This window comes from Cupressus sempervirens, chromosome 11 (genome assembly GCF_028749045.1).
Source record: "Cupressus sempervirens isolate cs-2001-9-10 chromosome 11, ASM2874904v1, whole genome shotgun sequence".
In the NCBI taxonomy this organism is placed as follows: domain Eukaryota; kingdom Viridiplantae; phylum Streptophyta; class Pinopsida; order Cupressales; family Cupressaceae; genus Cupressus; species Cupressus sempervirens.
Window position 1 is genome coordinate 533,647,438 of NC_143128.1, and position 25,075 is coordinate 533,672,512.

The 25,075-nt window shown below is 33.9% G+C and overlaps 1 pseudogene; it reads left to right on the plus strand.

Moving 5' to 3' along the window:
* Positions 1-341: 341 nt before the first annotated feature.
* Positions 342-25,075, plus strand: part of LOC149530732 (serine/threonine-protein kinase Aurora-2-like) — a 63,841-nt pseudogene continuing 39,107 nt past the window's right edge.

The window sequence follows — 25,075 nt, forward strand, 5'->3', positions numbered from 1 at the left end:
TATAGCATACAGGAGGTGGTTAAGCCCTTGTCACGAATCCTAAGGGGAGCACTGAACAAATTTCCAACACATGTTTTAATCATCATGACAAAGTGATAGAAGGACACATGTCCTATGGGCCATCAAATTTCATGAACCAAAACTAGGTCAATGTCAAATCTTCCAAGCAATGAATTACTACCATCTATCTACCACAACACACCTAGTTGGAAGTGGACCTGCACCATGAAACAAAGAGATTTAATATCATTTTATTACCACTATCAGATCAAAAAAAGATCTACATCTATTGTCATCTCGCTATGTAAAGTTACAAGGAAAATAATCATAATGACATAACAATGGAAAAACACGTATACACAGAGGGACCCGAGGAGGAAGTTACACAGACGGTTTATAATAATTTGATCTTGACCGCTAATTTGAAATCAATGTTGGAAATTCAAAGCTTAGGTGACCATTATAATATGATTTATATTGAATTGGCACCAAGTAGCAGAATATGAAGAATTGAAGGTTTCTATAGGATTTGTGAATTTTCATGAACATGAAAGGTCATAGAGTATTTTTAGGAATATCACAGATTCAAAATCATCAATAGAAGAGATACCATGTGCTCATACCACAAAGAAGATTAGATAATTTCATATTTTATTCTCATTTTCTTTTCTATTATATAACTATTGCTCTGCCAGAATTAAGAAATGATAGAGAACTATAAATGTAATCTCATTTGACAATACAAAGGTTAGCAAACTTGATGGTGAATTGGTATGTAATTCCATTTACCCTATTTTTTTGTCATGTTTTGTTGCCCATGCATGGATTAGTTTTGCATTAAGAGTTGAAGGACAATTATATGTGATCCTATGATAATTAGTTGGATTATATTTCATTTTGATATTTGCAGTAGAAGTGATTCCATTTACTTTCTTCATATATGATTTTTCTTCCTCTCTTCTTCATTTCATATCATGTTCAATAGTTTCATTGGGAATTGAAGGATAGATGTGTATGAATCTATTAGTAGCTTTTTGAATTCCATTTCATTCAACTTTGGTAGTCAAAGAAATTCCATTTTCCCTCATGTACATTTCTTCTTCCATTCTTCTTTCCATTTAGATGGTTAACACCGCATTTAGAATAGAAGAGTCAGAAAATCTCAAGATCATCTATTACAGTCATTCCATTGAGTGTGATAGGTTATTCAAATTTGTCTTGCCTGAATTGTTCGTGCATACAATCAATTTGGTTATCCTTTACTACTGTCAGGTTAGGAGCTTATAATGTTAAAACTTTTGATCTCATAAAAACATATTCATTGCATATCATTGCAAATCATAGGGAGTTGTACCTAATCAATTCAAAGGGAAGTGATATAATATATACATTGACCCCTTTTTTGGTAAAAATCCTTTTGTCTCTCTAAACAATGGGTATCAAAGAGTCAAGATTATAAAATCTTATTGGAGAGCTGTTAAGAATAAGGTGTCTCAACCTTGGATAATTCCTATTCTTATTATTTGTTTTGTAAAATGTATTTTTGAAAATAATATGTAAATGTGAGTGTAACTGTCTAGTTGGCATGTTGATCACTTACATCTGTCGGCATCTTGAAGTGTGTGAAGGAGATCATGGCTGAAATGGTTATGACAGATTCCTATCACGTGTAAGAGCTATTTATGGAATGAGCTATGACAGGTGCAAGAGCATCTTAGGACATGGGGTCTATTTGGGTGACCAAGAATGAGTGGTTGGTGTGTGTAAGAGAATATGCCAAAAATAGGTTGGTATGATGGATTCCCTTACACTTCTCTTTTGATCGCTATTTTTGGCAAATTCTATGACAAGCTGTCATTGGCTATTCAAGGGATGGATGCCCTTTTCTTGGTATTGCATGTACATGTGGCATTATGCATGGTTCTTGGTGGTTGAGCCATGAAAAATGCCCATCTCCTTTGTGGGCATTTTGTTGGGTCTTAAGATGTTCATAAAAGGTAGTATTGCATGTTGTAAATGCAAGAGAGAGGAAGAGGAGAGTGTGCAGGTACTGAGGTGCTGCTGGAGTCTTCTGTTGTCATTGTTGAACTTGCATTGCAAGTGTATTGTAACCTTGTGTCAAAGATAATACATTGTGCAGGTTTTGGAGGGGTGGGGTTGTTAAACTGAAAGGTTTTTCCCCACTGGCGAATCTTTGTGTTATGTGTTTCTTTCTCTGTCTATTTTCTATATGCATGGTTGGCTGCAATATTGTTGTTTACATGATATTGAATCTGTAAGTGTGGAAGATTTTAATAGGATTTGCACCATACTTTCCTTAAGAGATTAGTGTAGGAAGCTGTTTCCGCACTTGAGTTTCCTTACAAGTGGTATCAGAGCTTGATCAACTTTTGATCCTAGTTGTTGGGTAGGGTTTTTTGAGCTAATCTCAAGTTTAGTGGGAGTCCTATGCAAAGCATCCTGAATCTTATTTGCAGATTGAGATGGCAAGTTCATCATATGGAAGAATGGAGGTGGAGAAATTTAATGGCACTAATTTCGAGTTGTGGAAACTCAAGATAGAAGACATGTTGGAAGATCGTGACCTATGGGAAGTGACTTCAAATGCTACAAGACAAGAAACTATAACTCAAGTAGATTAGGATATCAAAGATCGTAAAGCTAAGGGTCTCATGAGACTTTGTTTAATCGATGTAGTCCTTCTGAATGTTCTAGATGAGAAAATTGCATATAGTTTGTGGGAAAGACTTGGGGTTGTGTATCAGGCCAAATCTTTGTTGAACAAGTTGTTCCTGAGGAAGAATTTGTACTCTCTGTGAATGGAGGAAGGTGGATCCTTAACGGATCATTTAAATGCATTTAATCTATTGGCTACACAGTTGACATTAGTTCGTGTCAAGTTAGAAGAGGAGGATTGTTGCTACACACTTTTGTGTTCTTTACTAGATTCATGGGACCATCTTGTGATGGCTCTCAGAAGCATGTTAGTCACTTTCAAAATGGATGATGTGGTGTCTTCCCTACTATCAAAGGAGATGTGGAGAAAGGCTTCCATTTCAAAAAAAGAAGATCTTGCTATTTGTGGGAGATCCACGGAAAGAGAGAAGAAAAATGACAATAAGTCTGACAATAAGGGTAGATCCAAATCTTGTGGGAAGTCAAAGACTTCCAATAAGTCCAAGGAAAAATGTTGGAACTGTGATAAATCTGGGCACTTTTATAAAGATTGCAAAGAGCCAAAGAAGAAGAAGAAAGGTTCAGATTCAGCTTCAGAAAGATCTCAAGAAGATGGCAATGTATTCATCATAGTTTTGGCAGTGCATGCATCTGATGATGTGTGGTTGGTTGACTTGGGTGCATCTTTTCACATGACCTCTCATTGAAATTGGTTCTCAAAATATGAAGAGTTTGATGGTGGAAAGGTGTACTTGGGTGATGATTCTCACCTAAAGATAGTTGGACACGGAAGGGTCACTATCAAATTTCCTAATGGACGAGTAAAGGGAATCAATGGAATTATGCACATTCCAGGTTTGGCATGAAACCTATTATATGTAAGTATGTTGAATGATGTAGGTGTGCAAGTTGTTTTTTCAAAAGAAGGATGCAAGATGATGAGAGGATCGATAGCGCTTGCAAGGGGTACTAGGAGAGGTACCTTATTTCAGCTAGATGGATGTATTCCTCTATGTAATAGTTCTTCATCCTCACCATCTAAATGAGCAGTGAAGAATACTATGGTTATTGGTTCCAATGGCAATGCAAACACTTTGGAAGGTAAGCTTCCTATAGAAAAGACAATGTTGTGGCATTTGAGATTTGGTCACATTGGTGAAAAGGGTCTCAGAACCCTGAAAAATAAAAATCTCGTTGAGGGGTTAAATGATTGCAATCTTGAGTTTGACTTCTGTGAACACTATGTCTATGGTAAACAAAATTGTGTTTAGTTTTACTCTAGTTCTCACAAATCTTCTAATGTTTTGGATCTCATTCATTCTGATGTATTTGGTCTTGTAAAAGTTTCTTCAATCTCCAAGTCTGTATTTTGTGTCTCTTTCATAGATGATTATAGTAGAAGGACATGGATTTATTTCCTTAAAATTAAGACACAAGTCTTTAGTCGATTCAAGGAATTTAAAGCCCTTGTAGATAATCAGACTAGTAAGAAGATTAAGTGTGTGAGAACTAACAATGGTGGTGAGTTTTTCTCAGCAGAGTTTGAACAGTTCTGTAAAGAACAAGGTATCGAGAGGCATAAGACAACTCCTTATACCCCATAGCAAAATGGAGTTGTAGAGAGAGTGAACAGGACACTGATGGAGAAGGCTAGGAGTATGCTTAGTGGAGCTGGTTTAGAACAAAGGTTTTAGGCCGAAGCTGTGGCCACTGCTTGCTATCTAGTTAACAGATCTCCTACATCAGCCCTTGTTGGTAAGACACCCATGGAGGTGTGGTTTGGTAAGAAGCCTTCAATTAGACATCATCGTGAATTTGTTTTTGAAGCTTATGCACATGTTCCAAAGGAGAAAATATCTAAGTTGGAAAATAAAGTTGTTAAATGTATTTTCATTGGGTAAGTGCTGATGTGAAAGGATACAAGCTTTGGGATCCTATGACTAGTAAGGTGTTGTATAGTAGAAATGTTATTTTTAGAGAGCTAACATCTTATCCTATTGTGCTACAACTAGATGAAAAAGAAAAGGAAAAAGATGTTGTTCAGTTGCCTCCTACCCCTGAGAAGACTGAACAGAGAGACCATGTTGCGTCTGATGATGAGGAGAGCTCTAGCAGCTCTGATAGTTCAAAAGAAGAGGAAGAACAACCTCAACCTCAGCCCTTGAGGAGATCCATGAGAGAAAGAAAGCAACCAGAAAGGTTTGGTTATTCTATGTTAGATTCTAGTTGTGCCTTTGCTTTGATTACTAACACTGATGAGCCTAGATCTGTGAAAGAGGCTCTGGGCATGGAAGATGCGGATTCCTAGATTGAGGCTATGGATGATGAGATGGCTTCATTATAGAAAAAAAAAAACTTGGGACCTTGTACCTTTGCCTAAAGGGAGAAAATCTATTGGTTGTAAATGGGTGTTCAAGAAGAAATTATGTGCAGATAGCAGTGTTGAAAGGTACAAAGCTAGATTGGTTGCAAAGGGGTATTTATAGGTAGAGGAAATAGATTATGGTGAAATACTCTCTCCTATTGCAAAGTTGACATCCATTATATTTCTATTATCTCTTGCTGCATCACATGATTTAGAGATAGAACAGATGGATGTGAAGATAACTTTCCTTCATGGTGATTTGGAGGAAGAGATTTATATGTCACAGCCTAAGCACTACATTGTTAAAGGTAAAGAATCCTTAGTTTGTAGATTAAAGAAATCTCTATATGGTTTGAAGCAATATACTAGGATGTGGTACCTTAAGTTTGATGCCTTTGTGTTGTCAATTGGCTTTGTAAGATCGAAATCAGATCATTGTGTTTATTTCAGAGTTGAAAATGATCGCCGCCTTATTGTTTCATTATATGTTGATGTTTGGGAAGGGTAAGGGTATGATTTTTTATTTTAAATCTCAGTTGTCAGCACAGTTTGAGATGAAAGATCTTAGGGCAGCTAGGTACATCTTGGGTATGGAAATCAATAGAGATAGATCTAACAGAAAATTTTGGTTGAGTCAGAGTAAGTATGTGAAGTCTGTGTTGGACAGGTTTAGCATGGCAGATTGTAGACCACTATGTGATTTTATTCCTGTGGGAACAAAGTTATCTGTAGATGATTGTCCAAAATCTCCTAGTGAGATGGAGGACATGAGTAGAGTACCTTACCCTAGTGCAGTTGGTAGTCTTATGTATGCTATGGTCTGTACTAGGCCAGGCATTGCCCAAGCAGTGGGAGTCCTGAGTCAGTTTATGGCTAATCCTGGACGGTTACATTGGGATGTAGTTAAGTGAGTATTTAGATATTTGAGGGTACATCAAATTACTCCATATGTTATCATGGTAACTCTTTTGGATCTCCACATTCAATTTGTATTCATGGGTTTGTGGATTCAGATTGGGTAGGTGATATTGACCGTAGGAGATCCATTAGTGCTTATGTGTTCACTATGTTTGGTGGTGCCATCAATTGGATGAGCAAGTGACAACCTGTGGTTGCTTTATCCACTACAAAAGCTAAGTACATGGCTACTACTCATGCTTGTAAGGAAACCATTTGGCTTAAGAGATTGTGTTTTGATGTTGGTGTTGATGCAGAATAGATTACTATTTGGTGTGGTAGTCAGAGCGCTATTTGACTTGCAAAGAATCCAACTTTCCATGCCAGAACGAAGCACATTGATGTGCACTTTCAATTTGTGAGAGATATGGTGGAAGATGGAAAGGTAAATTTGGAGAAGGTAGATACTATGAAGAATGTTGCAGATGCATTAACGAAACCAGTGGGCACAGAGAAGTTTAGATGGTGTTCAAATTCTATGGGCCTTTTGGCCTATAGCGGTTAGTTCCTATTATGTTCTTGTTGCTCTTACAAGGTGTTTGACAAGTGGGAGAATGTTATGAATAAGGTGTCTCAACCTTGGATAATTCCTATTCTTATTATTTGTTTTGTAAAATGTATTTTTGCAAACAATATGTAAATATGAGTGTACATTTGTAGTTGGCATGTTGATCACTTACATGTGGCGACATCTTGAAGTGTGTGAAGGAGATCATGGCTGAAATGGTTATTATGGATTCCTATGACACGTAAGAACTATTTAAGAAATGAGCTATGATAGGTGTAAGAGCATCTTAGGACATGGGGCCTAATTGGGCAACCAAGAATGAGTGGTTGGTGTGTGTAAGAGAATATGCCAAAAATAGGTTGGTATGACGGATTCCCTTACACTTCTCTTGTGACCGCTATTTTTGGTGGACTCTATGACAAGCTTTCATTGCCTATTCAAGGGATGGATGCCCTTTTCTTGGTATTGCATGTACATGTGGCATTGTGCATGGTTCTTGGTGGTTGAGCCATGAAAAACACCCAACTCCTTTGTGGGCATTTTTTTGGGTCTTAAGATGTTCATAAAAGGCAGTATTGCATGTTGTAAATGAAAGAGAGAGGAAGGTGCTATTGGAGTCTTCTATTGTCATTGTTGAACTTGCATTGCAAGTGTATTGTAACCTTGTGTTGAAGATAATACATTGTGAAAGTTCTGGAGGGGTGGGGTTGTTTTACCGAAAGGTTTTTTCCCACTGGCAAATCTTTGTGTTATGTATTTCTTTCTCTATCTATTTTCTGTATGCATGGTTGGCTGCAATATTGTTGTTTACATGATATTGAATCTATAAGTGTAGAAGATTTTAATAGGATTTGCACCATACTTTCCTTAAGAGATTAGATTAGTGTAGGAAGTTGTTTCCGCAGCTGAGTTTTCTTACAAGAGCAAACTATTAACCAATAGTTTTTGGCGACTCTATTGGGGAGATTTAGATGAAAGTTCTAAAGAATTTTCCTTCATATTAATTTACAATCTAATTTCATATATTTGAGTTGCAAGAAAGGACTTTTGGTAGTTAGGTGTTTGCCATAAGAACTTGATGCCAGTTTTACAGCCTTGACTTGCTAAAGAAAATAAGAAAATTCAAAGTTGAAGACTGGTAAGATAAATTTAAAACACCATTTTCTAAACATTTTATACACTCTGGATTCCAAATATACCAAGAGTGCCAAGGAGAAAGGAAATATTGACCCAATATATGAAGAGCTCAAGAAGGCTAATTTTACTATCCTAGAAGACCTTTGCAGAAGATGAAGAACATGTGCAAGGGAATATGTAACCAAGCAACTCCAAGATACTCTCTTGTCTACAATTGTTCCTCCTAATAGAACATAGAGGATTCAATCTTCTGCTCCTCCTATTACTAGGATTTCCATTCTTTCTGCTTTTGATGCTTTGTTGTTGATTGGTGCAACACTCCCACTTTCTATCACCTTTCAAACAAATAAAATCATTGCACAAGCAGTTATGGCACAACCATGGGGAAATGGTATTGTTCCTCTTTCCCTTGCAACTAATAATGATTTTCCAAGAGCATCAAGGAAGAACTTCCCAAGATTTAATAGTGATGGTAACACCTCTATAGAATAGCACTTAAGTGCTTTTCATAAGGCTTGTGGTGTAGTAAATCCTCAACATGAGGATGTGGCTGTCAAAATGTTTGTTGATACATTGGTGGACAATGTTGCTTATTGGTTCCAAGAGCTACCTGCAGGATGCATCACAAATTGGGATACTATGAAACAAACTTTTGAAGAATATTACAAAAGTACAAAGGATGCACAAGTATTGTTGTTAAAATTGGCACAAATAAAGAAAGAACCATCAGTTTCCATGAGCGATTTTAATGAAAAATTCAATAAGCTCATCAAAAGGATACCTATTGCAAGTGCACCAACATATGATATTAAAAATAATTTCAACATTATCTCTATGCCTCCTAACTTGGGATATCAAATTAGAAGAGAAAATGTAGCAAACTTGCAAGCTGCCTAGATACTAGTCGTAGAAATGAAGGATGACATGACAACATCTGGTAAGTGGAAAAGAGAATTCCAATCTAGAACCATAAGCAATACAACTAGTACTTCTAATAATATAGAGGCTATGCTTCAAAAATTTCCTAATGAGCTCATTTTATTGAAGAAACAAATTAATAGACCTACTCATTCTTTTCATCAACCTCATCAAGAAGGATCTAGATATCCAAATGGAGGTAAAGCATTGCAAATACCACCTATTCAATAGAGATTAGCAATTGAAGGTGCTCCTAAGAGACAAAATATGTGTGATTTTCAATTAAGGGAAGATCATGATGGAGATACATGTGCTGATATAATTAGATATATACAGATGGTGAATAATAAAGAAAAAATAATTGAATATCCTAAAAGTGAGGATGATCATGCTCCTTGTGGCAACTCTGAAAAATTTTCTTGGAGTATGAATCAAATTCTAAAATGGGAGGTGACTCCTTTACAACTCTAAATGGACCTCAATTGACAGTAATGACTAGAGGTCAGAAGAATAGAAATCATATCAACAATTTATTCCCTACCAAAAATAATGCACCACCCAAAAAAATTGATAAAGATAAAGGCATGGTACCTTCAACTTCACAGAAGGAACACAAAGGTAAATCATCTAATTCTTTTGACATAATACAATATTGTGAAGAGACAAGAATTCATATTTCTCCATTGGATTACTTGAAAGCTAATCCTGATCAGTTGAAAAGGTTAGTTGAACATTGTAATAAAGATAAAGAATAGGTTAATATTAATGCTAATGTTGATCATCTCGATAAATATAGTACTAATGGATCTTCTTTGATTGATGACAATTTTGCACTGCCTAAGTTGTTTCAAGAAGAGGACCCATTCTCTTAGGCACATGCCCAAATAAAAAACTAGATCCTTTCTACATTTCTTTTTTCATCAATGAGAATAGGTTGAGTAATTGCATCATAGATTTAGAAGCTTCTAATAATGTAATGCTTTCCTCTGTAGCAAAAGCTTTAGGACTTGCACTAACTAAAACCTCTGGTAGATGTTATTCAGTGGATACAAAACAAGCATCCTTGCTTGGACAAATAAAAGATGCTCAAGTTACCATGGCTTCTTATCCTTCAAAAAGACTTAAACTTACCATCCTAGTAGTGGACATCCCTGCAAGCTATGACATCCTCCTAAGTAGAATTTTTTGTGAAAACATGGGGGGAGAAATAAAACTAGACTGGTCTTGTGCCACTATCCAAGTTGGAGATAAAAAGGTGAAGTTAGAACTAGAAGAAAAGGAAAAATTTACTACCCTAAAATCAAATGACCCTAGATCTCAAATCATGTATCAAGAAATGTAGTTTGGTAATTATATGTTGTTCTCTGACACCCCTAATATTTTAAAAGAACTAGAACAAACTAAAGGTGATTAGTTGTGGGCTCTAGACTTTGATGGAAATTGTGCTAATGTTGGTTCAGGTGTAGGGGTAGTGTTGACATCACCTAGTGGGGAAATGACTTGCTTGGCCTATAAGTTAGATTCCAAAAATACTAATAATATTTTAGAATTTGAAGCTCTTCTCCTTGGAATAATGACAACAATGAAAAAGGAGTCAGGATGCTTAAATCTTAAGGAGATGCAAAGTTGATGGTAAAACAAGTCAAAAATTAATATGTAGTAAAGAACTTAAGATCAAGGAGCTATCATAATAAGGTGTGGGATGAAATTGAGGGTTTTGATGCCTTTCTGAATACATCAATACTTAGAGAATTCAATTCAAGAGTTGATTCTTTGGCAATCTCTGCATCATTACTCTTACCACACCCAGATTTCAAAGATCAGACCTATAAAGTAGAAGTTCTATTTAGGCCTAATGTCCCTGATAATGAAGATTCATGGTAGGTGTTTGAAGATGATAAACACATACTAAATTCATTGAAGGGGGAGATCCTTTTGAATGCTTTTATTTTGAAGAAAGCACTAATGCAAATAGTGATGAGTCAGTGATAGGTGATAAGAAGAAAATAGAGCCTGATATGATTCAATTGAAAGGTAATAATATTTCACTCCATCTAATCTCTTTTAAAAAGAATTTGGTAGGCATAATGCATGCATAAAGATGGAAAGATGTAAGAAAGGAAAAGCATGTGGGGAATATGATGGAATTAATATAGGGAGAGAAGACAGCCCAAACATGATAAACATAGGAAAGTGTTGCACACTAGAGGAGAGGGTAGAGATTAGAAAATTACTTATTGAATTTCAAGATGTATTTTCTTGGAGTTATGAAGACCTAAATAATTTCATGGGTGGAAAGTTCAAACATGAAATCCCTCTTAAACCAGAAGCAACACCACTCAGGTAGAAACAAAGAAACTATAATCCTATAGTTGAAGGAACAATCTTCAAGGAGATTGACAAAATGTTGCAGGCTAGGATTATATATCCTATTCATCATTCTACTTAGGTTGCTAATATTATTCTTGTAAGGAAGAATAATTGAGAAATAAGGATTTGGGTAGATTTCAAGAATCTAAATCAAGCCTCACTCAAAGATAATTTTGCTCTCCCTAATATGGACCATATCTTACAAGTTTTTGCAGGGTAAAAAATGATGTCAATGTTAGATGGAATTTTAGGGTATAATCAAGTTTAGATAGATGAAGCAGATTAGTTTAAAATTGCATTTACCACACCATGGGGTACTTTTTCCTACAATAGAATGCCCTTTGGTCTAATTAATGTAGCTGCAACTTTTTAGCATGGCATGAATTTGGCCTTTGAAGATTTGAAAGATAGAATTATTGTCATAGACCTTGATGATTTGACAGTCTTTTCCAAAAAGAGAGAAGATCATATCAGAGGTCTAGAAAAGGTGTTGCAAAAATGTAAAGATCATGGTATCTCATTGAATCCAAAGAAGTCGATATTTTTGTGTAATAGAAGGCAAGTTGCTTGGTCATATTGTATCCCAAGAAGGAGTGAATATTGATCTGAAAAGAGTTAAATCTATTCAACAATTAAGTCTGCCATTGAGTAAAACTGGAGTGAATTCCTTCTTTGGCCAGGTAAATTTCTTGAGGAGATTTGTGTCTAATTTCTCTGAGATAGTTAAATGCATAGTTGATATGATGAAAGGTAGTAAAACTTTCAAATGAAGTGATGTTGGGAAAAAGGATTTTGAAGATATCAAGGATGCCATTTCCAAATCCCCTGTGCTTATCCATCCTAACTACACTAAAAAATTCATCATTTACTGTTATGCCTTAGAACATACTATGTTAGCCATATTAATGCAAGAAAACAAACAGAGAATACAAGCTCCAATTGCTTTCATGAGTATACCAGTGAAGAATCAAGAATTGAGATATTCACAAATGGAGAAACATACATATACAGTAGTGAGAGCCCTTAAAAATTTTAGGTTTATGTAATGCATTCACATTTAGTCATATATTTGTCAGATCCTATAATAAAAATTATTTTGACACAACAAGATGTTGGTTGCAATAATAAAGGAGTTTGGATAGAAAAAGTCCAATAATATGATATAGAAATTAAGCCAACCAAACTTGTGAGAGGAAATGCACTCTGTAAATCTTTGGCATAAGATCAACAATGCAAAGAAGAAGAAACTCCAAAAGTTCTTATGGTAAGTCTTCAAGATTCTTGGTTCTCAAACATTGCTTATTTTCTGACATATGGTGAATGCCCTGATGCATAAGAATATTCATGATGATTTATGTGATGATAGAACCACACCTAAAAAAGCCATAGGTATTCACCTTTTGAATTAGTCTATGGAGTGGAAGCAAATTTTCCATTGCCTCTAGAACTTGTTGCATGCAGATTAAAGACTGTCATTGAAGAAGATGTTTTCAAAGATGGATTAAAGAAGAGGATCTTGTATCCTACCAAACTACAAGAAGAAAGAGAAGAGATGGTTGATAAGATCACTAAACATCAAGGAAGGATAAAGAAGTTTTTTGGTAAAAAGGCAAGGCCTAGAAAATTCATGGAAGTTGATCTGGTATTACTATGGGACAAGAGATATGAATCAAGAGGTATGCATTCAAAATTTTAATCTTTATGGAAAGGGTCATTTTGGATCATACAAAAAAATCAAAATAACTCTTTCAAATTGGCATATCCCACTAGACAAACCCTACCATATTCTTATAATGGACAGGATTTGAAGTTGTATCAAATGCAAAATTGAAAGCAGGTAACTCCTGCATAGTAGCTAGATAGGTAGGTTTTTCTTTCATGCAATTTGCTTCATTTTAGTTACTTTTTTTCCTAGGTAGTTTGTTGTTGTTTTTCTAGTTTAGTCCATTATTTTTGTTTTCAAGTTTTCACCTTTTGTGTGGAACTAGAGATTGATAGAATTCTTTCAAGGACCATCATGCTTAAATCCCTAGATAGAACCAGTTGTTGCCCAAGTTTTAGTTCATATCCTTTTCTCTAGGGTTTTGAGTCAAGTCAAGTGTTAATTTCATTAGTTTGAGTCTAGATTTCCTATAGGATTCTCTTTCTTCTCATCATTATTTTGAGTCAAGCTAATGTGAGAATCATATGAGCAATGCATCAGTCCAAAGCTAGGTGATTAGGGTTTGGAGGGTTTTTTATGCATTATCCCAATGAGAAGAAGGTCTGGATATTCTGCTAATTCATATTTACTTGTTCCTAATCATGTCAAAGACAAAACTTCATGTTGAGAAGTAGTTCTTCATGAAAATATTTTTAAATCTTTGAAAATTTCTAACTTCATGGTCAAAGGTCTATATCTAAAGCAAGGATACATTTAAAAGAGATCACGAGCATATACAGAGAAAATGTAGTAGAGAGCATTGAAGATTGAGGCCAAAAGATTGATATACAGATCATTAGAATAAGTCAGAAGCAAGATTAGTTGAATTCAATATAGAGTGAGCACTCAAAAATGTAGAAATGGCAAAAGAACTAAGTCAAAGGTGGTATGACTCTTTTTGAAATGAAATCAATGGTTAATGTCTGATCTGCTCGTATACATTGCAAAGTTGAAAATTCAATTCAACGAAAGAATGTATTATTTTCTAGTTGAAAATTCCAAATGCTTACCTGTCAGATTGGGTCCCATTCGAATATTAAATGAAAGTTGAATGCCTTCAGCTGTTAGATCTTACAAGATCCATGATCATTGTTATGTCACTATTAAAAGTTGTTTGATTATTAGTCGTAGTGACATAATAATGGATCAACATGTGTCTTGATGGGCCCATTATATTCCATGGGGTACAAATAGGCTAACATCAGACTCTCTGGTCAATAAAGTACTGCCACTTGCTTTCCATGAAGTATATAATTGGAAGGTGGACTTGCACCGCAAATTAAACAAGGAAGTTACAGTCTTTTTCACCACCACCAAATCAAAAGAAGATCTACAGTCATTGTTATATTGTTATAAAAAGATGAACATGCTTTAATCATGACAAAAAAGTGATAAAAAGGCATGTTTCTTATGTGTCGTCACATTTCATGAAGTAAAACTAGGTTAATGGTAGATCTTCCAAGCAATGAATTACTGTCATCTGTCTGCCACAATGCACCTAGTTGGAAAGTGGACCCACGTTGCGAAACAAAGAGATTTAATATCATTTTATTACCACCATAAGATCATAAAAAGATCTACATCTATCACCATCTAGTCATAGTGGCATAACAATATAAAGACACGTGTATATAGAGGGACCCACAGAGGAACTTACAAAGAAAGTTTATAATAATTTAATCTTGATCATCAATTTGAAATCAATGATGGAAATTCAAAGTTATGGTGACCATTATAATATGAATTATGTTGAATTAGCACCAAATAGTAGAATACAAAGAATTAAAGGTTTTTGCAAGATTTGTGAATTTGCATGAAAATGAAAGCTCATGGAGTATTTTTGAGAATATCACAGATCCAGAATCATCAATAGAAGCGATAGCACATGCTCATATCTTGATGTAGATTGGATAATTTCATGTTTTTTTCTCATTTTCTTTTCTATTATATGATTGTTGCTCTGCTAGAATTAATAAATGATAGAGAACTATAAATGTAATCTCATTTGACAATACAAAGGTTGGAAAACTTGATGGTGAATTGGTCTGTAATTCCATTTACCCTATTTGCTTTCATGTTTTGTTGCCCATGCATAGATTAGTTCTACACTAAGAGTTGAAGGACAATTATATGTGATCTTGTGATAATCAAGTAAATTCCATTTACTTTCTTCATATATGATTTTGCTTCCTCTCTTGTTCATTTCATATCATGTTAGATAGTTTCATTGGGAATTGAAGGATAGATGTATATGAATCTATTTGTAACTTGTTGAATTCCATTTCATTCAAGTCTAGTAGTCAAAGAAATTCCATTTTCTATCATATGCATTTCTTATTCCATTCCTCTTTGCATTTAGATGGTTAACACTACATTTAGAATAGAAGAGTCAAAAAATATCAAGATCATCTATTACAGTCATTCCATTGAGTGTGATGGATTTGAATAACCTATCATTTGATAAGGAGCATATTTCCACTTCCTTGATTGGTAAACATAGCCAATTCCAATGTTTTGGTGCCATGGGTTAATGGCATTAGATGATTCCAAATCTAATCCCCATTGTTGTGCATTAATTCATCCATTTGTGATTTGGTGTCAACTATTTTTCTAATTTACACATTCCATCAAATGGTTTACAAACTTGGCAAATAATTCCACGCAATTTATTTGGCATACATATATAAACATTCTACTTAATGAGACAATATCTAAATGTGAATTTTCTCAAACAATTCGTTGCATTTCATGAGACCCACCATGATTCTCTTCACCTTTTTCAAATTTGACAGTATGTCTAGATAAGTATTGGGAGACCATCTTGGTGATTTTTTTTAAGATCCATGAATTCAGTAGTACATTTGACCCCATTTTTAGACCAAAATTTTTAACCATCTATTAAACTATTTTAGATTGGTCAAAATTTCCAAGGAATTTTTTTTTAAAAAAAATTAAACCATGCTCGTGTTGGTCAAAATTTCAATCAACACGAGCTTCATCATGTTAAAATGTAAAAAGGTCAATTTTCCTAATTCATTGTTATTCGGCCATTGTAAGTAGTGTTTGGTACATGTTTTCTTACTATTTTCTTTATCTTCTCTATGCGCACAATTTTGATGAATTTTGTTGGTTTATGGCCTATTATTTTACGATGAATAGATAACCTTGGTCACTTTTATAACCTTGTCAGTCAGCACGATTTAGCTTTCTTCCATGTTATATGATTTAAGTGTAAGAAGTAGTGCTATTGTATATTCAAGTTAGTCTTAAGATAGGATTTCTAGTTTCTACTTTTGGTTTTCTTTTTTTCTTTTAGTCCCATTGCACATCTATTAAAATTGACAATTTTAGCTAAAAATTGCAAAAAGAGGGTTAATTGCAAAAAAAAGGGTAATGTTCAACATTCACGAAAAAGATTTAGGGATTCACGTATAATTTATTAGGTAATTCATTGAATTTTATGGATTTCATAGCAATACCCTATATAATTTAATGTGTATTCAACTCAAGGGTTTGTAGATTTGGCATTAAGTTTAGATTTGTGGGTTGATGTTTCGTCTATGAATTTGATTGATGGTCTCATGCTTTTACATTAATGGTTTAGCTATATTCTCATCTTGGGAGCGGTATTTTTGGCCATTTTGGTTTTTTCTTTGATGAGGTGGCCTCAAATCTATTACAGGCACCCACGCCAAGTCCCATATGGACTCCCCATGTGCATTTTGCACAATTTTTAGACCCGCAAGCTCCATTCCAATTTTGTTTAAACTCACACATGGGCCTTGGTTCTCCTACTATGTTGTTCAAGGCCCACTCACATGCCCTGATTTGGTGGAGTGATTTGGAGCCATCTAAGTCTTGTACACATGGATTTTATACTTTGGACTCTATGCCTTGTGTTATCTCTCATACAAGCAATCTTGTTTATACTCTCTCAGTGATTATTGGAGGTTACCAATTGTTTGGAGTTTAGTATTCCTTATGATGTAGAGTGTTTTCTTTTGCACTCCCATGTGCACATGTCCTTAGAGGCCATCATCTTTGTTCCTTTCTTGGACTGGGATTTGGGCAAGGCCTTGGGATTGGAGAGCCATATTAGTAATAATATGTTCTTATTGGAGGTTGGTGATGATTGCCTTGTTTATAGTGATGACTATAACATGCTCATTAATGAAGGCATTATTTTGGGGTTGACTATGTCTTTGTCAGCGCACAAATTTTATGGCTTGTTGCATCATGCCACCCCCATTTTTGGTATTGATATCCACATATGTTGTGGGGACAAACCACTCATGGCCTTGGGAAGGCCATGTGGGAGCACTTTTTTGTGGTTCATGCTCTCCTTTTATTGTCATTTTTCTGATTAGTGGTGGGGTTTTTTATAAAATAAATTTATTTCCCATTTAAATTCCCTTGAGCAGTTGGGAATTTGACGATTTCTTGATTCCAAAGAGAAGCAAATTGAAGATTCATTTCCTTCCACTATTCAGACAGCCATCCACTTTGCTTCAGTCCACATAGCCATCGTTTCCAAGGGATATGCAGACTCACCCTGGTGTTTGGATGAGTTGCTTCTCATGCAAGAAAGTGAGGCCAAAATTATCCCCGTGTTCTACCATATCAAATGTTTTGATCTCTGCTACATAGAAATAGGAATATATGTTGAAGCTTTCATTCAATATAAACAAAAGGGCAGATACTTGGAGAAGCTTAACCAGTGGAAGGAAGCCCTTCAATCTCTTTCACTTATAGCAGGGGAAGAGATGAACAGGTAATATTTTTACAATTAATATAGTCTCCTAAATTTCAACAACAAAATCTCCAAACAACATTTTTGCATCTAGCTTTAAATCTTCGGTGGAATCATATTTAGACACAAAGCCAAACATCATAATTATCTTTGTCACATTGAAAAGTCAAAAGAATGACTATAGAAATCAAGGAAAGCCTTACAAATCTCATCAAGATCATGAGACACTCCACCACTAATCTTAATTTCCTCAATCTTCTCCCATTTCTATTTATGTCTGACCAGATTGAAAAAATAGTTGGTTCCTCTATCTCTCTCTTTTAACCAATTCATCCCAACCCTCATTCTTTGCCCTTTACATTTGAAGTTTGGAACCTTTCTGAGCTCCCCTCTAGTCTTTCAAAGCTAATCCTTTATCATAGTATCATTTCTATCATCTTACAAAAAGCCCTCTAATTTTTATAACTTCCCTTGAAATGCCTCCTCTACTTTGTTCCTATCACCCACAAATTAAAACATCTTCTCTCACACCACAAATTGAGAAAGCACTTTATTGCAGACATTAGTCATGAAAGTGGCCATCTTGATAATGTCTACATCATCCTCATCTTTAAGCAAGGAAGAATTCAATTAATTTCTTCCCCCAGCCTTTGGAGCAAACAGAGACACAATTTATACTAATATGAGCATAATAGGGAGTGTTTGAATATGGCAATATTAGCACTCATTTATCAATGGGTGTTTTTTTTCTAGTTTTCATAAAGTTTTTTTAAAGCATTATGGATTCTCCTCTCCTTTTCTATTAATGGTTTTAGTCTCCATTCAATTGTGAGAGAGATTGTCTATCATCAATTTTTATTTTTTCCTTAACACTTCCAACTGAAAAAGAATCCTTTGTTAATTTAGTCTCTATCATACTTAGGTCATTGTTAACTGTGACTATCGTCTTACAATATCCTCATTGTTTTTTACTTTAAAAACATTTTGCAAAGTTTCGGTTAAGTTTCTTATGTACTTTTGTTGTTTTAGTAATAGTGGCCAAGGCCAATTTTTGAGCTTTAAGCCTTTTCTAAGCATTGTCATCATTAGGGGTTTCTTGGTGATTAAACATTTGGGATGTATTTTTCTTGGTGGTGTTAGCTAGGATAGATTCTATTTTATCCTCAAATAATGGATTGGTCAACAAGAAACTATAATAACTTATTGTAGCATCCAAAAATCTATTTTCATTGTCAAAATTATCAATCTTTCCTTCGGTGCTTTTAGTGCTTTTTCTAGTCAGTTGAGGGACTCATAGGTAAAAAATTTAAAGCCTCATTATTAATGTGTATGAGGAAATCTTCATTTTATGTAGTCAGGCTTAAAATATGTAATGTTCGAGGGCTTGAGAAAAGATTCAAAGTATGAATAAATCTTAAAACAAATAAGACTTCTCTCAATATCTAATAGAGTCTAAAAATGTGCACTTGTAAGGCTTGTTTGATTTTCTCTCTTTTGGAATTGGAAATGTGGATGTGATCTCTCAAGATACAAGAATAGAAATCTCCAAGTAATTGTTTACTTGATGATGAATGAAACTAAAAATGCAAGACAATGAAAGATTTGAATATCTCAAGAACTGGTTTAAGGAACTAGTCTCAAGCTCTCAATAATAAAGATGATTCAAAGATTAAAAATGACCATGATAATGGAAGATAAGCTAAAACTAATTCAGTATTATTCTAATGCATAACATCTAGATGAAAATGAAGCTAAGATTTCTAAGATGCTTATAAAATCCTAGAGAGAAAACAACATAATGACAATGCAATTCTAATTGATAAATTTTCTCTTGGCAAGCGTTCTATTTATAGATTTTTGGGTGAAAGTTGGAGGCTTGAATGAGGTTAATGCAATCATTGGATCACAAGGGTATTTGTAGATGACAATGCCCTTCCCTATAATAGCAGTTCTCAAAGCAAGCTATAGAACACATAAAGGAAGTACTATATTAATTGTAGCTTTGTAAAACTAAGTTAGCATTTTCAAATATAAAGGAAAAATTTATATTTAAATTATTCTGCATACATAATCAAATAATCAAATTACTCTGAATACTAAAGAAGATTGGTAAAATGTAATGTGGTCCCCAGAAATTAAAATTAAGCTTACAAATATTGAAACGATTCAATATCTGCTGCAATTGATAATGAACTATAAGCATAAGTTTTTTATTCTTCTTCATCTTGTTGAGAAAAAATGTAAACAAGAGTTCCTTTCATTTCCTCCATTTCATTCCTATCTCCCATTTATTTTTTAAAAAGATGAACTTGAAGCTAATGTTTCAACTATAATGTGGCATGAGCTTGAATATCATAGACTTTTGAGATAAATTTATCGAAGATCAATACAAGGTCTTGAATTATATAACAATAAGACCAATATTAGTTCCTTTCAAGTATCTATGCTAAAGACCACCTATACAAATCAAGAGTCAACTTCAACATCCACTTATTTATCTAAGCCACCTCCTCACTAGAAGTCAACTATGTAGAACCTAGAGTCACAACTTAATATTCAATATTATATGACCTAGGTTTGGAAGTTAAATGATGTTGGAATAAATATCTCTTCCAATTTGGAGCTTCAATCACAAACACAAACACAAAAAATTGCAAAAACTTTTTAGCTTCCACCCAATACTCAGAAAACATAATTACACATCTAAAATCTATCAAAATATGCTAGACAATTTGGGCCTTTTCATTAGCCTTGCCTCTACATAGTAATACTATAACAAAAATCTACAATCACAATCTTTTACAACTACCGACACACCAAAGGTTGAGATAATGATGCTGACATCAATGAAAACCATTACCCTCACATTTTGTCAAAGCTAAACCACCTCACTAATTAAACAATACACTCAAATAATTTTTTTTTCTAATTCTCAAGTTGAAATGGGTAGATGAAGGACTGCATTGGATGATTTATGAACCAGCTGTTAGGAAAATATCCATTAATTCTACATTAGCTTGTATATTTTTCCTCTAGGCTATTTTGATGTTGTGCATTATTTCTCAACCACCTATCTATTAGTTGGGGTTATTTCACCTCATCTAATGACCCTTGTTAAATTGGTGTCAATGATTCTTGTCTTATCATTTTTGGTAATTAACCTTTCTGTACTGCTACAAATCTTTGAGGAGTTCCATATTTGCATGGAACATTTTTCAATCATGACCTTGGTCACATTTATATGGGTCCCTATACTGCCAAGGACTTGATTTTGGAAGAAGGTAGTTGTAAGGGCCCAATATTCTTCCTCAAAACCAGGCTCTAGTTGGCTGCATCTGAATTTTGTTGCTGATGCTTGGCATTGAAAATGTCCTTTGGACTTGTATTTTAACTTGATGGACACATTTAAAAATAACATGGTTAAACTTTCAAGAGAACACACTTGACTTTGCCTTGAATTTTATTTGAAGTAAAAAAACCAAGTATTGTACTAGATTTGGCAATTGAGATCAATGAGTAATATTATTTTCTCCATCTGTATCAAATTTGTGGACATCTTCTAGATAGGCATACATGGTTTATCTCGCACAAACATTATAGTAGTCTTGCATATGTGACTAGGTTAGGTTTTTTACCTTCATCCTCATGTCACATTCATGGTTTTTGTTTATATTTCACTGGCTATAGCATGAGTTTTTTAACTTGATTCTCATTATTGATATGTAGTTAGATTCTTTTAATGATTTTGCTAATGTCCACTCCTCTTTTGAAGCATCTTTTTTTAGGAGGGCTATAGATATTGTGTTTCAAAGAGGCCTCAATCTTGAAGCTGTGAAGAGCACATATGTTACCACTTACATATGAATAATAGTTAAAAGTATTTGTCCTCACAAGACCTCTCAAAGGATGGCTACACAAAAGTTCTCAAGGCTCTATCATATTGACACAAGGGCTAGGTAGATTTCTCAACCCAAATTTAATTTTCTTCAAACTAAAGCAATGTAATTGGGATTATTTCAAACTTTTTCTACATACTGACATGTTGGGCCCTCTATTCCTGTGGGATGATCAAAACCACCAGCTATTTTGCATATGGTGTCTAGGTTCTTGTCAGCACAAATGGCATTAACAATTGGCTAAGGAGGCTATAGAGTGAGCAATGTAGAAGATTAAGGGCGTCCTCAACATCCTATACACATTCTCTAGGTATTTTAATATTATGGTTTGCAATCTGACTACCTCTCTCTATCTCTAGGGTTTATGGTTTCCCCAACTTATGGCTTCTTTTGTACTTATCACATTTTTCTATCATTGGTTCAAGTTTGGGGTTTCCTGCATGTTTGTTTACATGAAATTGCATGTGTACAAAATATTTATGGTTTTCAAAAAAAAAAAAAAAATTCATGTGCAAGAATATATAGGTGGCAAACCTACTATTACAAATGTAGAAAGTATAGGATCAAATGAATGATCTCTAAATTTTTTTGGAGAAAGTATAAAGTATATAGAGAGAAGGCATTCTATACCCAGGTATATGACATCTAGATTTCCTATACCCTCCAAAATAACTTCAAATTTAAATCCTATGTTAGTGATGAAATGTGGTTTATATTTCCACTCATTACAATTTCATGTCTAATTTTTGTCTTTTTTATTATGTTATAAGTTTTCATTTAGCATAATTAGGCTTCTATTTTACATCAGTTTGTTGTATCTCCTCAAATATAGCTTATTCCAATTTGTTATCATCAAAGGATCATTTAGTAACTTAGTGCTTAAGTCATATTTGAGCCTATTGGGCCATCATCCTTTTGATTGTACAATTTTAAAAAAGGGGGTCACCTCTCCCTCCTCTTCTAATATTCTATCATTCCATATTTCTCTTTAATTACACCAAATAATATCAAATATTTTCAAATAGAAATAAACTTGATGAGGCTATAGGCTTGATTGAAGTACAAGTTTTAGATAGATCATTCTTTAATATTAAGGAGTTTATTAATCCATGAAGGGTGTGAAATGAGTACACAAATCTCTTTTTATTAGTTAAAAGGGTAAGAGTTTTGTTATTATAAGAATAAATTGCATCCCTTTTTACTCATGTTTTTCTTACCATTAAATATTATTTGGCTATGTTTAGAATATTGAGATCTCATTGAGTTGGTTATTAGAAATAGAAAACTAACAAGGAATACATATTTCTATTTTTTTTGAGTAATTTTTTTTCATGCTCCTCTACTTCCTTTTACTCTATCATGTATAGTTAAAGAGAATCATTTGTAATACCTTCATTTGAAAAATATGACAGATTGACTAGACAATAAGCAAACATGTCAGCTTGATGTATCTTCAAAGTCTCTTGCATTGATTCACAATTCAAGGGTAAAGGAAAGATGAACAATAAACTTAAGATAAGAATTAATAGAACCTCCTACCTCTTCTCAGGATAATATTTACCTAAGAAGGAGAGTTTGAATTTGAAATGTAGCTATTTTTTAATAAGCTTGAGCATGCTAAAAATTAATTTTTTAGGAAACAATTTGATGACATGAAGCAGCTTGTGGCATAGGTCAGTTACCGTTATGATGTCATATGAGTTCTATAAGTGATACACAAAATCAATAAAACAGAGAGTAGGAGTCTTTTCCAATTTAAGAGGAAGTTCATCAACAATGGGACAGCATCAAAAAACATGATTACTTTGAAGTCAGTTAATAAATGATTAGGAGTCTAGTTTTGGGATTGACACTGACTTGGTCACTTTAGGCTTTGGCATGACAAGTTAAAAACTATATTGAAAGATAAATTATTTTTTCATAATTTTCAATTCAAAATTATATCAGTAATATGAATAAAAAATGCAAATCTTCTCAACAATCTAGAGCAAGTTGAAATTTTTTATTTTTCAATGGACTAGTCATTGTGTTGCACTTAGAAGATAATTCAAGAACTGCTTGTGATACAATGAATTTAACATCATTCATAGATCAAGGATTGATACTGACTTGGTCACTTTAGGCTTCGACAAGATAAGTTAAAAACTATATTTCAAGATAAGTTGGATTTTTATAATTTTCCAATTCAAAATAATATAAGTAATATGAATAAAGAATGCAATTCTTCTTAAAAATCTGTAGCAAGTTACAATTTTTTTAAATTTCAATGGACCAGATGTTGCATTGCACCTAGGAGATACTCAATTAGAGAACTGCTTGTGATACAATATATTTGGCATCATTCATAATTCAAACAATTTGCAGAGAATTTAAAGAAGCTTCTACTAAATAAATAACCACTGATGATGAAGATGAGTGTTGTAAGTTTTTTGTGTTCGGGACTTTTATTTTTAATAATAGGTTGAGCTACTAAAGCAAGGTGAGTCCAAGATTAATAGAGTCTCAAACAAGTTTGACCAGAAGAGGCAAACATTTAGAAGCCTTTGCAAGTTTATGAATTAAGATAGCAAAACTTTGGCTACTGGATTAGCTCAGGTCTTTTCAACTCTACCACAGATTTTAACAGTGTTTCTCTGAGTTTTGGAGATAGGAATATTGGTTTCAAACATCATAATATTTTCTAGATTTGTAGATGGATGTAAGAATAAAATATGAAGATTAATCATTGATTTTTTTGAAAATTCATTACAAAAGCTAATGAAAGAGCCACAATCTATCATTTATTTGCGTCCATACTTTGAATAAAAAAATCTTAAATTTATATGTTGTACTGGTGTACAGCATTTTGGATCGTAGATAGAATCTTAATGCTTTCATCATCTTAATATGGAATTTTACCATTAAGCCAATTTGTTCTATGTTGCCACACCCCAGAAGTTAAATTATGATGAATGACCCACAAACCCTAGGGATGTGTGCTTATTTGACACATGTTTAAGCATGCTACAATTTTCATAGCTAACGCATCTATGAAAATACTTATCATCCAATGTACTGCCTCTTTGTAATATCCTGTGGCGGGATTCTACCAACTTTTCCTAGTTTTACACAAGTATGTAATGCAAGCTTATATTCATCTAACAGTGAAAGCCATCTACATTCTCTGTTGTCATATAGTCACAAATTTTTAAACATGATTAGCTAATAGGCTTTCCTCTACAACCTATCTTACATACATAAGTAGTAAGCCTGACATCAATTGTCTCATACCTACTACCATGGCTTCTAGAAACATTTCATAGCAGTAGACATGTCCTAGGACTTTAGGAAACAAGCCCCCATTGCTCACAATCAGTGAAGTCAATAAATGCAATAAGCACCTTACTTGAGTTTCTAGCATTGAGGATATAAAGGATAAGATTCTATTTGATAGAAATAGGTGTCAAATAATTTATTTTAATAAAATATATTATGCTTGTATTTATCAATAGGTATCTACTATCTGATACACCAAAAGTTTCACATCATCTTGAGAGATTTATTTTCACCAATCAGTACTCAAGTATTTCATTTGACTTAAGCCACTATTTAAAAAGTAAACTTGGCAATAGTACCACATTTTAAATCTTTTTCCTCCAACTTGTCAACAATTTTATAACATTAGCTCTTTCAATTGAGAGTGTAACCAAGAAAGAAATATAATTAAATACTAATTAATCTTATATACAATATGAATAAAAGATATATTCTCCTCATTCTCAAATAAAATCTAATATATGCACACAAGTTTTCCAAA